General features: G+C 52.2%; 1 protein-coding gene across 1 annotated transcript in view; it reads right to left on the bottom strand.

Annotated features, from left to right (window-relative positions):
• The window catches only part of MIDN (midnolin), a 49,271-nt gene extending 41,762 nt beyond the window's left edge, over nt 1-7,509 (bottom strand). The window contains exon 1 of the mRNA XM_080989021.1: nt 7,084-7,509. The gene's annotated coding sequence lies outside the window, so the exon portion shown is untranslated. The remainder of the gene's footprint in view (nt 1-7,083) is intronic.
• Between the last annotated feature and the right edge of the window lie 8,983 nt (nt 7,510-16,492).

The following is a 16,492-nucleotide window of genomic DNA, read 5'->3' as shown; positions in this document are numbered from 1 at the left end:
CCCAGATATTGTTGGACTACAACTCCCATCACCCCTAGCTAGCAAGGCCAGAGCTCAGGGATGATGGGAGTTGTAGTCCAACAACATCTGGGGACCCACAGGTTGAGAACCACTGCCTTAGGAGACCCTCTGGTCCTCTCAGAGTGTCACGGTTCCCAGAATTCCCTGGGAAACGGGATGAACTGTCAATCAACACTGAGAACGGCAGCTCTGGAAGGGAACAGGGGCGTCTCCCAAAAGCTCCCAGCATCCTTAACAAACTACACTTCCCAGAATCCTTTGCAGGAGGGGACCATGGCTGTATTTACACCATACGATACCACTTTAAATAGTCAAGAATTTTGGGAGATGCAGTTTGTTAAGGGCACTGATAGGTTGTTGGGTTTTTTGGGGGAGGGGCGTATTCTCCCTCCCAGAGCTACGATTCCCAGAATTCCCAGGGAAAAGGAGCTGGTCGTTAAACCACTGTGGGAATTGGGAGGGGAATTGTGTGTGTGTATGTGTGTCTCCAAACTCTCTAGCACCCTAAGCCAGGCATCCTCAACCTCGGCCCTCCAGATGTTTTGAGACTACAATTCCCATCATCCCTGACCACTGGTCCTGCTAGCTAGGGATCATGGGAGTTGTAGGCCAAAAACATCTGGAGGGCTGAGGTTGAGGAAGCCTGCCTTAAGCAAACTACAGCTCCCATAATTATTTGCTCTATAAGACTCACTTTTTCCCTCCTAAAAAGTAAGGGGAAATGTGTGTGCGTCTTATGGAGCGAATGCAGGCTGCACAGCTATCCCTGAAGCCAGAACAGCAAGAGGGTTCGCTGCTTTCGCTGCGCAGCGATCCCTCTTGCTGTTCTGGCTTCTGAGATTCAGACAAATTTTTTTTCTTGTTTTCCTCCTCCAAAAACTAGGTGCGTCTTGTGGTCTGGTGCATCTTATAGAGCAAAAAATAGGGTATTTGTGGGGACTGTTTAAACCACTGCAATAACCACTTTAAACGCAGAGTGCAGATGGGCCCCGGGGGTCTTAGATAAAACGGCAGCCCCCCCTCCAGCTCTGCAGACACCCAGGATAGCGTAAGAAAACTGAAACAAAACAGAACAAAAATTCCTTCCAGTAGCACCTTAAAGGTAAAGGTAAAGGGACCTCCCTGACCATTAGGTCCAGTCGTGGCCAACTCTGGGGTTGCGGCGCTCATCTCACTTTACTGGCCAAGGGAGCCGGCGTACAGCTTCCGGGTCATGTGGCCAGCAGGACTAAGCCGCTTCTGGCGAACCAGAGCAGCGCACGGAAACGCCGTTTACTTTCCCGCTGGAGCGGTACCGATTTATCTACTTGCACTGGTGTGCTTTCGAACTGCTAGGTGGGCAGGAGCAGGGACTGAGCAACAGGAGCTCACCCCATCATCGCGGGGAATCGAACCGCCGACCTTCTGATTGGCAAGTCCTAGGCTCTGTGGTTTAACCCACAGCGCCACCCGCGTCTAAGGTAGCACCTTAGAAACCAACTAAGTTTGTTATTGGCGTGAGCTTTCGTGCGCATGCACACTTCTTAAGAAATCTGAGTTGGAGTGATCTAGAGACAAGCGGAACAATTTTACCAGCAGGGGGAATATTATTCTCTGGGAACGGTGGGTTTTGGTGGGAGAGGATAACGCAAGCAGCAAGATGACGAGGAACCCCTACGAAGCCGTGTCATCTATAATCTGACACCCACAGGTTTAAAATCTGGGGTCCTTTGAGGTCGTGACGCACAGTGATGGCGAGATCTTGGGGTTTTTATTCCCAACGCCTCCTCCTCCTCCTTTTTTTCTGGGAAACTGCTGAAGGGTGGCCCGATCCTGTCCGTGCTGAGCAAAGCCCCTTTGGGTCCTGAACGTGCTTCTTCGGGCAAGGACCTTATTCGGCTCTGTTGTCTTATTGTCAGCCAAAAGGGAACGGGGACCTGATCTAGAGCGGCTCTGGATTGAGCCAGCAAAACAAGGGCACCCCCTGGTGGGGAAAGGGGAAAATTTAAAGCCCCAGGAACAATAGGTGCATTTGGGGGGGGTGTTAAGGCATATTTGGGGGTGGGGAGTCACGAGGGGTGGCCAGGTCAAAGGGCTAAAATCCCCTCTGTGGTGGTGAACCGCCTTGGGCGATCCCAGATTTTTTTTTAAGGGGGGGGCTGTATGTCAGTTTAAGGGAGTTTCGTAAGCAAAACGGTACATCTTTGATGCAGATTTTTTTAAAAAAAGAATGTTCCTCCCTGTTATTGACCTGCTTTTCAGAAGGAGGTAGATTTTTTAAAGATCCAAAATACCCAAGTCATATATCTAATTCCTACTTGCGGGTTTAAAGTGAAGGGCATGGTTGGTTTAAGTCCTTTAATTTCAATGGGCCTAATTCTGCTTAAACCTAACTCTGTTTAAACCACAGAGTCTATAGGACTTGCCGATCAGAAGGTCAGCAGTTCGAATCCCCGCAACGGGGTGAGCTCCTGTTGCTCGGTCCCTGCTCCTGCCAACCTAGCAGTTCGAAAGCACGTCAAAGTGCAAGTAGATAAATAGATACCACTCCAGCGGGAAGGTGAACGGCGTTTCCGTGCGCTGCTCTGGTTCGCCAGAAGCGGCTTAGTCATGCTGGCCACATGACCCGGAAGCTGTACACTGGCTCCCTCGGCCAATAAAGCGAGATGAGCGCTGCAACCCCAGAGTCGGCCACGACTGGACCTAATGGTCAGGGGTCCCTTTACATTTAACTCTGCGTATTGGGGTTTAACACATAGCAAGTGCCCTTTCAGGAAGAGGCTTGCAAGGGGTTTGGGAGCAAGAGATGCTCACCTACCCAAATAAATCTACACCTGAATACTGTATTTTTTGCTCTATAAGACTCACTTTTTCCCTCCTAAAAAGTAAGGGGAAATGTGTGTGAGTCTTATGGAGCGAATGCAGGCTGTGCAGCTATCAACAGAAGCCAGAACAGCAAGAGGCGTTGCTGCTTTCGCTGCGCAGCGATCCCTCTTGCTGCTCTGGCTTCTGGGATTCAGAATATTTTTTTTCTTGTTTTCCTCCTCCAAAAACTAGGTGCGTCTTGTGGTCTGGTGCGTCTTATAGAGCAAAAAATACGGTATGTCACAGGGACTCTGCTCTCTTCAGTCCAAAGCGGGCTCAGCCGCGCAAAAGGAAAAGGGGCGTGTGTTGAGTGCAGTTTGCTGCTGAGGAAAAGCATTGCAGATAGATTCCAAAACAAAGGCCCTTGCCCTGTGCATTTTAAGCACCTGACCCCCCCACCAAAGAATTCTGGAAACTGTAGTTTGCTCCGCCACCGAGCCTCAATCCCCAGCGCCCTGGAACTACAGTTCCCACGATTCTTTGTGTGGCGGGTGCTTTAAATGGGCACCGAATGTGCTTTAAATGTGGCGTGCAGATCTGCAAAGCAGGCCTGAGAGAGAGAGAGAGAGAGATTCTTTTTCGGCAAAATAAAGGGAAGCAGGAGAATTATGGGATGTACACTGCCACCGCTGGAAGGCGTGGAAAGAGTTAAGCGGAAAACACAGGAGCCGGGAAATGCCACCCCTCTCCCCACAAGAGAGTGCTTTTTTACGCACGGTCCTACCTCGCAGGAACAGGAGGCTGCCGGGTGAGGAATACCCGCAAGCCATTCTAGAGACCCTCCCTTTGCCCCCAACTTTGGCCCAGTAAGCCTAAGGTCCTAGCAGACTGCGAGTGCCACACTCAGCTTCCGTGGAAGATTGGCACCTCTTTGGCCTAAGAGCAAGCTTCTGGGTCACACTGGGCTCTTCGTCCTTCTCTGACGAGGAGTCCCCGGCCACCCGGAAGCTTGCGACGCCTGGCAAAAGAGGGCCATGCCAGCCCCACCTTTGCCAGCAGCGCGAACGACCTTCCGTGAAACACAAGAGCGTCGTCGCGGCTTTGCCCCCCCTGACGCTCAAGGTGTGTGCGGGTCCAAAAGCGGCGAGGCAAGAGGGTGCCCCGTGCCGTACTCAAAAGCCTCTGCCAACTGCGCTGGGCGTTTCGGGGGGGGGGAAATAAAATAAAACGAACCCGATTGCCCGAATGACACATTCTTGGCTCGCCCACTCGCCTCCTTTCTTAACCAAAGGCGCAGGGAAAGATTTATGCGATACTTCCCACCTCCAGAAGTCCTCAGAGCGAAGAGATCCCAGCCTCCAGCCTCTCCGCTTTCTCCCACGGAGGTTATTAGATAAGGGAGTACTCTGGCTTATTTCAGCAGGGAAAGGAAACCCGGAGCCTCAGTGGAACAGGTGTGTGAAATGGGCACAACAGGCTTGCAAAAGAGGCAATTGCAATGGTTGCCTGGAACAACGGAGAGCCATTGCGGTGCGGTGGTTAGGCTGGGAGAGGCCAGGGTTCGAATCCTCGCTCAGCCACGGAGATGAGGGGCTTTGGGGTGGGGGCAGCCGCTGCCTCTCAGCCTGATCCACCTCACAGGGTTGTTTTTGGGGATTAAATGAGGAGGGGAAGAACTAGGTGCTCTACCTTGAGAAGAAGGTAAAGGGACCCCTGACCATTAAGTCCAGTTGTGGCCGACTCTGGGGTTGCGGCGCTCATCTCGCTTTATTGGCCGAGGGAGCCGGCGTACATCTTCCGGGTCGTGGCCAGCAGGACTAAGCCGCTTCTGGCGAACCAGAGCAGCCCACAGAAACGCCGTTTACCTTCCCACCGGAGTGGTACCTATTTATCTACTTGCGCTTTGAGGTGCTTTCGAACTGCTTGGTTGGCAGGAGCAGGGACCGAGCAACGGGAGCTCACCCCGTCATTGCGGGGCTTCGAACCGCCGACCTTCTGATCGGCAAGTCCTAGGCTCTGTAGTTTAACCCACAGCGCCGCCCGCGTCACCTCGAGAAAGGTGCCATATAAGTGCAATGAATAAGAAATAAAGTCTGGAAAACCACACACACACACACACACACACACACAGGGCCAAGGCTATTCTCCACTACTATCCAAACACACGGCTAGTTTTCTTGCAGGCTTCTGAATACACACAGACTACATTTGGCCAGGGAGCAAACAATGGTGGTTCTCATGCGGCTGGGGTTCAAAGTGCAAGGTGCTTAGGTCAGCTAGGTGGGGGCTGAGCCCCTGCCCCTTTCCAGAACCGAAATTAAGGTGCTGCCGCAGTCTCTGCGGGTTCCCAGCCTCCCCACTGTGACATATGAGCCCAGGAACCCCCTTCTGGAAGCGGCGCCTTCGAGGCATAAGGGCGGCGGGGGGGGTCTTGTGTCCTTGGAGGCTAAAGTAGACCCCCCCCCCTTTTGATCGGGTTATGGAAATACGGGGTGGGAAGAGGAAGAGGGCGGGGGGGACGGGAGACCAGATGAATGGGCAGCGTTAACAATGCGAGCGGGTGGGAGACGCACGGAGAGGAATATCTACGTGGGCAGAATATATTTCAAGGTGTGGGTCCTCTCTATGGCTCCTCCGCCTCCCCAGTTTTTGGCAAAGCAAAAATCCGCCCCCCCCAAACCCCACAGCTGAATCGAGCAATGTCTTGAAAAATAAGCCAGTTAGATTACGGACTCGAGTTTCCAAATCTAATTTTTTCCTCTCCAAAAGTGGTTTTCTTTCCACAAATTTAAGGCACAAATTTGCCTTCCATTTCCGCAGAGGGACAGATAAGTCCACGGAAAGACAAGCGGAGAGAGGCGGTGTTATAACAACCCCCCCCCTCAAACAATGAAGAAAACACCCGCCCACACAAACCCAAAAATTGTTTAAATAATTTTGCAGTTTTGCGGCTTCCTGAGAAACACCCGTGTGTGTGTGAATTAAGCCCTCAAGGAATGGAGCTTAGGCTGGGCTGTGTTGGGAAAGCTAAAGAGCAAACAAGTCTCTCTTTTTCGGCACCCCCGACAGATCCAGCAGACAAGGACGATTATTATTTCTCTCGCGACCCCCCCTCCAATAAAATCTCAAATGGTTTTGGTCTCATGACCGCAGTGCTCTCTGCGTCTGCATTTAAACAGGATAAATGGATGCTGAACACACACACACACACATATATATTCTATTGGTGTGTATTGGGGGTGTTAATCTTGTTTGGGCGGAGGGGGCCACCCGCACCCCACCCCGGAATTTGGCTGAGTCTCTTATCCGCAAGAACAGAAGATTATTCTCTGGCTCTCTCTAACACTGCAAGGGCGGGTAGGAGTGGGGTGGACTCGGATGTAAAAGAAAGGAGCTTTTGATGAATGGTGTGAGTCTCCTCCTCCCCCCCCCCCCGCCCTCCGCAAGAGCCCCCTCTCCAAAAAAAAATGACAGGGTATCCTTCGGAGAGCCTTCCCGATAACCCGGTGAAATTTCTTTATAAAGGGGGGAGCAGAGAGAGAATTCAAAGATCCATTGGGCTGCTAGTTCGTGGGACTTCAGGAGGCCCGATCTGAGGCGCTTTCCCCGCTTACTCAGGAGTAAGCTCCACGACGGCGCGCGCTTTGCAAGCTTACTCAGTGAAGCAAGTCTCATGGGTTACGTGTATGTGTGAATTGACGCTCTATCTGTGTGCTTGTAAGGCAGACGTGTGTGTGTGAGAGAGAGAGAGATAGACCCGTGTGTGCACGAAACAGACGTGCGTTCGTGTACAATAGACCCGTGTGAGTCTGTCTGTTCGCTAGACCAGTGCGTGCGTAAAAACGCACAGCCGCAGTAGCAACTGAAACTCAAACGCTTGACGGATTTTTCATGGTGGAAAGACTGGTTTTGATTTCTGCCTGCCTGCCCCCACCCCCTCTACCCCCTTCTCCTCACAGAAGCCCCAGCGACGACATGGAAAATGTCAAAGGGATCTTCTGAAATGTGACCCACGGGAAGGAGGCTTGAGCGAAGCCAGGCGTTTCCCTGGGAACTCTTTTGTCTAGCCGGTTTGGAGAGGAGCCCCTTTGAGCGTATTTCCCTTCGAGATGGGGGGTGGGAATGGGTGGGGGAAAGAACTGCCGAAGCGGCGCAGGATTCGACCCCGGAGGAGCAAGAGCCAGGCACGGACGGGCCCCACCGCCCGGGTGTGGGGTGTGGGGAAAAGGATCTCCTTACAAGAGAACCCAAACCGCGTCGGGCCATAAAGGGACTCACCAAAATCCGCCAGGAGACGCCGCCTTCTCCGCCGAATCGCTCCCGAAAACGAAATAAAAAACCCTTTCAGGAAATTTCTCCCCAAAGCGGAAAATTGTATCCTTTGTCTCCAGACGGGTCGGCAGGTCCTCACGTGTCGGGGAAACCCTTCGGGAGAAGAAAAGATCCTTTCTTGCGGATGTGGCAAGGGGGAAGAAAAAAAAGCACAAGGTGAATCTTGCCCCTTCCCTACAAAGAGGGAGGAAAAATATGTATGTAATCCTTCTCCAGAGGCGTCGTCCGCTTTGCCTGTGGTGCTCAGCCGAGGCTCTCGTTCCTTCCAGCTAGCAGCGCTGCGGTTTTGCGTTGGTTTTTTTTTTTAATTAAATGAAATGTTCGGGAGGTGCGCGAAAAGTTTTTATCCCACACAGAACCCAAGGGCTGACAGTCACATTATGCTGGGTGGGGCTTGGGAGAGGGAGGAGGAGGAGGGAGGGAGGGAGGAGGGAAAGAATGAGAGGGAGAGAAAAGAGCATTGCAGACTCAGCAAAGGGATTTGCACACTGGCGCTGACGCAACGCTGAGCATAGACGGCCGCTTGCCAGACTTCGGCTGCCACTCTCAATCTCTCCCTCCCTCTCTCTTTCTGGGCCAGTTGCCCATGGCGGCCGCTCCATGCTTCCCACTCGGCGTCCTGCCACAGGCCCCCAAACCAGACAACCTTACGAGTTGCAAGGGAACCCCAAAGGTCATCCAGCCCAACCCCGTGCAATGCAGGTAAAAGGTAAAGGTAAAGGGACCCCTGACCATTAGGTCCAGTCGTGACCAACTCTGGGGTTGCGGCGCTCATCTCGCTTTACTGGCCGAGGGAGCCGGCGTACAGCTTCCGGGTCATGTGGCCAGCAGGACTAAGCCGCTTCTGGCGAACCAGAGCAGTGCACGGAAATGCCGTTTACCTTCCCGCCGGAGCGGTACCTATTTATCTACTTGCACTTTGACGTGCCATCGAACTGCTAGGTTGGCAGGAGCTGGGACCGAGCAACGGTAGCTCACCCCGTCGTCGCGGGGATTCGAACCGCTGACCTTCTGATCGGCAAGTCCTAGGCTCTGTGGTTTAACCCACAGCACCACCCGCATCCCTTATACGCAATGCAGTTATGTGCAATGCAGGAGTTGGAGCTAAAGAATCCCTCTCTGTCCACACAAGCTTTGTTGCCCAAGGAAGGAGAGCTCTCCGCCTTTCAAGGGAGTCTGTTCCACCGCTGAGTGGCTCTTATGGGAATCTTATTTGTTGTCAGAATCCATCGGTTTGGGTCCTCCCCTCTGGAGCGGCAGAAAAATAGTCTGGCTCCATCTCCCATGTGACAACAGCCTTTCAGATATGCTATCGTCTCTTCTCCAGGCTAAACATACCCAACCCAGATATTGCAGTTCCTCTGTCCCCCATTCCACCTCATAATAATAATAATACAGTGGTACCTGGGTTCTCAAACTTAATCTGTTCAAGAAGTGCGTTCCAAAACCAAGGTGTTCCAAAACCAAGGCATGCTTTCCCATAGAAAGTAATGCAAAACGGATTAATCCGTTCCAGACTTTTAAAAACAACCCCTAAAACAGCAGTTGAACATGAATCTTACTATCTAACGAGGCCATTGATCCATAAAACGAAAGCAAGAAACAATGTACTGCAAGTCACACAATCAATCAATCAATCAGTAGCTGAACTGGGTTCCACACAGTCACAAAAGCAAAACAAAAAAGAGCTGCAAAAACAAAAACGCAAAATAAATAGCAAAAACAGACAGACCTCAGTGTCACACTCAGATCGGAAGCGTAAAACTCAAAACGGAGCACGTTCGGCTTCCGAAAAAAGTTCACAAACCGGAACACTTACTTCCGGGTTTGCAGTGTTTGGGTTCCAAGTTGTTTGAGTACCAAGGTGTTTGAGAACCAAGGGACCATTATTGGGTGATGTGAGGACAGGATGCTAGACTTAGAGGGACCCAGCCTTTGAAATCTGCCAAGCCAAGATATCAGCCCAGTTGCGAACGGGTGAAGATGCCCGGGTGACAGGATGGCGTGTGAGATTTCTGCCATCTGGAGGTGCATGCCTGGGGATCCTTGGATCAGGACCGTTTTCACACGCTAAGACCCCACCCTGTAGAATTCTACCCCTTATATTTTATCTGCACCGTCGGAACGAATTTCAGGAACCAAAATGCTTCTTCTATGCAGTCTGAGCAGAAGCAATAAAGGACATTATTGCGAATTGTCGTTGCTTGTCTTCGCTTCCCCAACCCAGCGGCGTAGCGTGAGTTGTCAGCACCCGGGGCAAGGCAAGTAATTTGCGCCCCCTAACCCGGGGCAAGGCAAGTAATTTGCGCCCCCCCAACCCCTAACCTGCCGATCTGAGTCGAGTTGCTGCTGGCGCTGCCGCCCAAACCACGCCGCTTGCCCGGAGGAGGAGGGGGGCAGAGAGGCGAGGAAAATGCAACATGGCCCAGCAGCTGCAGCAGCAGCAGCGGAGGCGGGGCTGTGAGGAGGGGCTGCCTGGCACGTCCTCCGCGGCCCTGATGCGCGGGGCTGAGAGCCGCTGCCTGCCGGACGCCTTCAGCCCGGGCGCGCGCACAGCTCGTCGGTTCCACGAGACATGGGGCTCTGCTACAGCCTGCGCCCGAGGCTCTTCGGCGACTCCGGAGGCAGCGAGCGCGCCCCCCCAGATGTTGCGCCCGGTGCGGCCGGCCCCCCTGGCACCCCCCACGCTACGCCACTGCCCCAACCCACTGCCCTACTCAGGGTTGTGAAGAATATTCTTAAGTTATGAATGGGCCATGTCACCATTAAGAAAGAGAGGTCAATAAATATGTGGTCTGTCCCTGGATCAAGGGACTTTTATTCTTTCAGTTCTCAGAGCTCTTGACCCAGCTCAGCAGATTCAATCACAGTCAGCCGATCCTTCGACAAATAGGACTTTAGAGCTGTTTTAGCCCCAAAATGGCAACTAGACGTTCCATTCTTGTGAATCTTGCCTAGTGGGGGTCCACCAGCCCCAGAGAGTCACCACCGGGGCCTTTTTAGTGGTGGCTCCCCATCACGAGAAATGTGTGCCGATTGCGAGCTGACAGGTGTCCCAAAGCAGTCTTGGTCGCCGCATAAGCCACGCGGGTGGGTCAGGCTGCTGAGGGGATTGCTCATGCGCTGAGCTGGTCTCTGACCCCGCTGTGACTCAGTCGTCACCAACCCATTACTCAGATTTCTCCCCTGTCCGCCTCCCCCTCCAATAGCTCATCTTCTGCATCAGGACAGCGAAATCCCAACCAGCGTCGACATCACGAGCTAGACACATCTATGGTCTGACTTTGTACGAGACCCCTTTTGCAGGGTAGCTCGGCTGGCAGAGCAAGGGACTCAAGGTTGTGGGTTCGAGTCCTGAGTTGAACAAAAGAAAATTCCTGCATTGCAGCGGGTTGGACTACATGACCCTCGTGGTCTCTTCCAACTCACAATTCTAGGATTCTGTTTCTCTTTAAACCAGCCCTTTGTTAATCAACATGAGGACTGCAGCCTTGTCTTTTTGTTTTTAAAAAGAGGGAGTTTTCCATGCAGAAGGCACCAGATCAGGGCGGGGCAGGGAGAATGGCCTAGTGTAGTTAACACTGAGATAATGGATTAGTGGTTTGCCTTCGCAGAAAGCAGCTTCCTTTGAAAAATTGAGAACAATGAGGGCCGGATTCTTAGCTGTTCTTTAGGAAGAGCTCACCTCTGTTGCGCATGCTGGAGGGAAGCAAATCTAGTAAGTGTAAGCCATGGGTAGGCAAACTAAGGCCCGGGGGCCAGATCCGGCCCAGTCGCCTTCTCAATCCGGCCTGCGGACAGTCCAGGAATCAGTGTGCTTTTACATGAGTAGAATGTGTCCTTTTATTTATAATGCATCTCTGGGTTATTTGTGGGGCATAGGAATTTGTTCATTATTATTTTTTCAAAATCTAGTCCGGCCCCCCACAAGGTCTGAGGGACAGTGGACCGGCCCCCTGCTGAAAAAGTTTGCCGACAACTGGTGTAAGCAGAGACCAAGCTGGGAAGCGTCCTCTGAGCATATCCAGAGTGCTGTCTGCACAACAGAGCTTTCCTGAAAACGGGCGAGGTTTCTTGGTCGTCCGAGGCTGAGATGCCTGGTGTGAATTGGTAAAGGTAAAGGTAAAGGGACCCCTGACCATTAGGTCCAGTTGTGACTGACTCTGGGGTTGTGACGCTCATCTCGCTTTATTGGCCAAGGGAGCCGGCGTACAGCTTCCGGGTCATGTGGCCAGCAGGACTAAGCCACTTCTGGCAAACCAGAGCAGCGCACGGAAATGCCGTTCACCTTCCCGCCGGAGCGGTACCTATTGATCTACTTGCACTTTGATGTGCTTTCGAACTGCTAGGTTGGCAGGAGCAGGGACCGAGCAACGGGAGCTCACCCCGTCGTTGCAGGGATTCGAACCGCCGACCTTCTGATCGGCAAGTCCTAGGCTCTGTGGTTTAACCCACAGCGCCACCCGCGTCCCGGCATGAATTGATGCCTGCCCTTAAAAGGATTTTTAAAAAACCAATAGTGGCCAGGCAGGCAGAAATCCAACAGGCAAATCCCCCCCCCCCCCGCCCCTTGTTTGCCCGGCCGAAAAACATTTCCTTTGTTTGTTTGCAGCCCTCGCCCAGAAACACTCAGCCGATGCCTCAGAGCTCAACCGTGTTTCTGGGTGAATCAAAAAGTCCAAACAGAAAATGACAAATCAGGGCTGGTTTTTTTTTTTCTGCGGGCTGAGTCACTGAATCTCAAGGACAGGGAAATGAAAACATACGGGCAGGGAAAGAGGAAATAGTAGCAAGGAGGGTGAGGGAGATTCAGGTCACCTTGTATCCTTACAGAGGTGTAGGGGCTTGGCCACTGGGCATTTGTTTGGCATGCAGATAGTAGTCAAGGTGCTAGACCTCAAGGTCATCTCCAGTAAATACTCTTGATTTGAGACAAATACCTGGACGCGGGTGGCGCTGTGGGTTAAACCACAGAGCCTAGGACTTGCCGATCAGAAGGTCGGCGGTTCGAATCCCCGCAATGACGGGGTGAGCTCCCGTTGCTCGGTCCCTGCTCCTGCCAACCTAGCAGTTCGAAAGCACGTCAAAGTGCAAGTAGATCAATAGGTACCGCTCCAGCGGGAAGGTCAACGGCGTTTCCGTGCGCTGCTCTGGTTCGCCAGAAGCAGCTTAGTCCTGCTGGCCACATGACCTGGAAGCTGTATGCCGGATCCCTTGGCCAATAAAGTGAGATGAACGCCGCAACCCCAGAGTCGGCCACGACTGGACCTAATGGTCAGGGGTCCCTTTACCTTTACCTGGGCAAAATGAGGGGGGTCTGACTCAGGAGAGCTGCCCCAGAGCCCTCTTAACTACAAAAATGTGTTGACTTTGGCGGGGAGCAAAAACTCTGTGCATGCTTCTTCTTCTCTGGCAATCTTCTTTAGCCGAGTAAGATTGTCTTCCATAGACACGGTTTTAACCGTGAGTCCGTAAGTGACTGTGGAGGCCAATTCTGGATCCCCACGTCCTTCCACAGTGGGGACATTGGTTTCCGGGTGGGAGTTGATCCCGGTGAGGGTTTGCCAAGCGTGCCTTCCTCTTAGCGAGTTTCTCCCTTGCGTCCTGAGTTCGAGTGTCTTCAAAGCCGAAGACACCTTTGGTCAAGGCTGCTCTCCAACTGGAGCGCTCGCAGGCCAGTGTTTCCCAGTTGTCGGTGTTTATACTACATTTTTAAAGATTTGCCGCAAGAGGGTCTTTAAACCTCTTTTGTTGACCACCAGCATTACGCTTCCCATTTTTAAGTTCGGAGCAGAGGAGTTGCTTTGGAAGACGATCATCAGGCCTCCGGACAACAAAGTTGATGTTGAAGAATCATCGCTTTGACACTGGTAATCGTTGCTTCTTCCAGTACACTGGTATTAGTTCATCTGTCTTCCCAAGTGATGGGAGAGGTTTATCACCATTAAAGGCAAAGGGTAAAGGGACCCCTGACCATTAGGTCCAGTCGTGGCCGACTCTGGGGTTGTGGCGCTCATCTCGCTTTACTGGCCGAGGGAGCCGGCGTACAGCTTCCAGGTCATGTGGCCAGCAGGACTAAGCCGCTTCTGGCGAACCAGAGCAGCACACGGAAACGCCGTTTACCTTCCCGCTGGAGTGGTACCTATTTATCTACTTGCACTTTGTGCTTTCGAACTGCTAGGTGGGCAGGAACAGGGATCGAGCAACGGGAGCTCACCCCGTCGCAGGGATTCGAACCGCCGACCTTTTGATCGGCAAGCCCTAGGCTCTGTGGTTTAACCCACTAGTGGTTAGAGCATTGCATTAGGAGCGAGGAGAGATCAGGGTTCGAATCCCCAACATTGGCCACAAAGCTCGCTGGGTGAGCCAGTCGCTGCCTCTCCTGGCCTAACCTCCGTCACAGGGTTGTTGTACAGATTTAGGTGAGGGAAGAGAGCGAGATCAGAACCAGGCCGGCCACCTCATTGGTCGGAAAAAGCTGGAATATAAATGCATTAATGAATGACACTAATACGACGCGTCTCCTTTGAAAGGAAGGGTCTGTGCCGCTGCGGCGGCGCAGGATCGGGGCTTCAAATCCCTTCCACCGATCCCTGGACCGCGATCCCGCCAGGACACTTTCTGTCAGCTAAGCAGCCTCCACTCCCTGCAAACTCTTGACGTAGGCAAGGCTTGCAGATATATTTATCTCTTCCTCTGTGTAAACGCTCGACGACGCACACAGGCCCCTGCCAGGAACGGCGTCGCAAGGTGGGAGGGAGCTGTGTTCGGATTGCACAAATAGATTTGTATGCGTTCAGTGTGTGTGTGAGAGGGCTGGCGGCACAGCGCTGGCAAGTCGAGGAAGCGGTGACCTTTCGTTTCTCCTCTCCATCTACGTAACCTGAGTCACCTTCCCTGAGAGTCAGGAGGCGCTGCCCTGGTTTCCCGGCCCAGGCTTTCGAACAACAACAACAACAACCACAGGCCGAAATCCAACCGGGAGAGCGCTGCCTCGCCACTGCGCTCGGGAGGACATCCGAAGCTCTTTCCTGTACAGTCATACCTCAGGTTACAGACGCTTCAGGTTGCGTGTTTTCGGGTTGCGTACCACGCCGAACCCGGAAGTACCGGAACAGGTTACTTCCGGGTTTTGGCGCTTGCGCATGCGCAGAAAAACCGAATCGCAACCCACACATACGCAGATGCGGCGCTACGGGTTGCGAACGCTGCGAGTTGCGAACGTGCCTCCCGCACAGATCACGTTCGCAACCCGAGTGTCCACTGTTACCGTATTTTTCGCTCTATAGGACGCACCAGACCATAAGACGCACCTAGTTTTTGGAGGAGGAAAGCAAGAAAAAAAATATTCTGAATCTCAGAAGCCAGAACAGCAAGAGGGATCGCTACACAGCGAAAGCAGCAATCCCTCTTGCTGTTCTGGCTTCTGGGATAGCTGCGCAGCCTGCATTCGCTCCATAAGACGCACACACATTTCCCCTTACTTTTTAGGAGGGGAAAAGGGAGTCTTATAGAGCAAAAAATAAGGTATTTTTGTTTTTAGCTCTTCCGATGTAACTCGTGGCATATATTCAACAGGAAAAACAGCGACCATTTGTTGTCGGCAAAGGACAGCTGGACATAGAAAGGGCCCCGTTACCTTCAGTAGCTCATAAGACCTAAATCTGGCTCTGGGCGCGCAGTTGAACTGCGGAACTGACTGCCACAGGATGCAGCGACGGCCACCAGTTTGGATGGCTTTAAAAGAGGACTGGATGAATTTGTGGAGGAGGCAAAGTTCTATCGATACGATAATACGATACGATAATCTTTATTGTCATTGTCCCCTACAGAACAACGAAATTGAAAATCTGCATCAGACATTCAGAAACCAACAAGCCTGCTATCCTAGCTTGGTTAGCCCCCTAAAAACTCTGGTACCCCATCATTAAATACAATATATTCCCATAGAGACTACCTTAAGGTAAAGGTAAAGGGACCCCTGACCATTAGGTCCAGTCTTGGCTGACTCTGGGGTTGTGGCGCTCATCTCGCTTTACTGGCCGAGGGAGCCGGCGTACAGCTTCCGGGTCATGTGGCCAGCAGGACTGAGCCGCTTCTGGCGAACCAGAGCAGCGCAGGGAAACGCCGTTTACCTTCCCGCTGGAGTGGTACCTATTTATCTACTTGCACTGGTGTGCTTTCGAACTGCTAGGTTGGCAGGAGCAGGGACCGAGCAACGGGAGCTCACCCCGTCGCGGGGATTCAAACTGCCGACCTTCAGATCAGCAAGTCCTAGGCTCTGTGGTTTAACCCACAGCGCCACCCCTGTCTCTAGAGACTACCTTACACTGCGTTTAAAACCAAAATCGCATTTGGATAGAAACTGTTTCTCAGGCGGCTGGTCCTGGTCTTTATAACCCTGTACCTTCTTCCAGAAGGCAGAAGCTGAAAGAGATCATTTCCGGGGTGCGCACTATCCTGCGCTATCTCTGCTACTTTCTAATGGCACCTGGAATAATAATAATAATAATAGTAATAATAATAATAATGTATTATTTATACCCCGCCCACCTGGCTGGGTTTCCCCAGCCACTCTGGGCGGCTTCCAACAAAACACTAAAATACAAGGTACCTTGATCCCAGGTAGGGAGATGGCTAGTCCGTAGGTGAGGAAGGGAAACAAAAGGTGGTCTGAAGAAGAAACTTTTTTCTGCTGGTTCAGATTGTTTGCAGAACCTTGGAGCCTGCCAGGGGTGTGTGTGTGTGTGTGTGTGTGTGTGTGTGTGTGTGTGTGAAGCTGGGCTGCTGAGTTGCATCATCTGCCTGTGGCCTTTGCACTCAAAGGTGTGGATCGTGTCTCCAGGCAGAAGTTGGGTGAGGAATGTTTGCAAAGGGCAGGAGGCAAGCTATGCCATGGAAGAATCCCAAAGTCTGAGAAGCTTGCCGGCTGGGGAGCATTAAGGAATCTGTACTAGACTGGCCCAGAGGTGGACAGAAGACAAAGTCCCTACCAGAGAAGAATGGCAGATTAAATCGATGGATTATGCCAAAATGGCAAAAAAGGACCGGAAGAATCAGAAACCGGGACGACCAAAACTTTAATAAGGAATGGAGAAAACCTTTAAAAACCATTGTAAACAGCTAAAATCATTACAGTGGTACCTCGGGTTACATATGCTTCAGGTTACAGACTCCGCTAACCCAGAAATATTACCTCGGGTTAAGAACTTTGCTTCAGGATGAGAACAGAAATTGTGCAGCAGCGGCGTGGCAGCAGCGGGAGGCCCCATTAGCTAAAGCGGTGCTTCAGGTTAAGAACAGTTTCAGGTTAAGAACAGACCTCCAGAACAAATTAAGTTCTTAACCTGAGGTA

Source organism: Podarcis pityusensis (assembly GCF_964106645.2).
Source record: "Podarcis pityusensis genome assembly, chromosome: 18".
In the NCBI taxonomy this organism is placed as follows: Eukaryota; Metazoa; Chordata; class Lepidosauria; order Squamata; family Lacertidae; genus Podarcis; species Podarcis pityusensis.
Note: the sequence above shows the minus strand (reverse complement) of the source record. Positions and strands in the feature narration are given on the sequence as shown.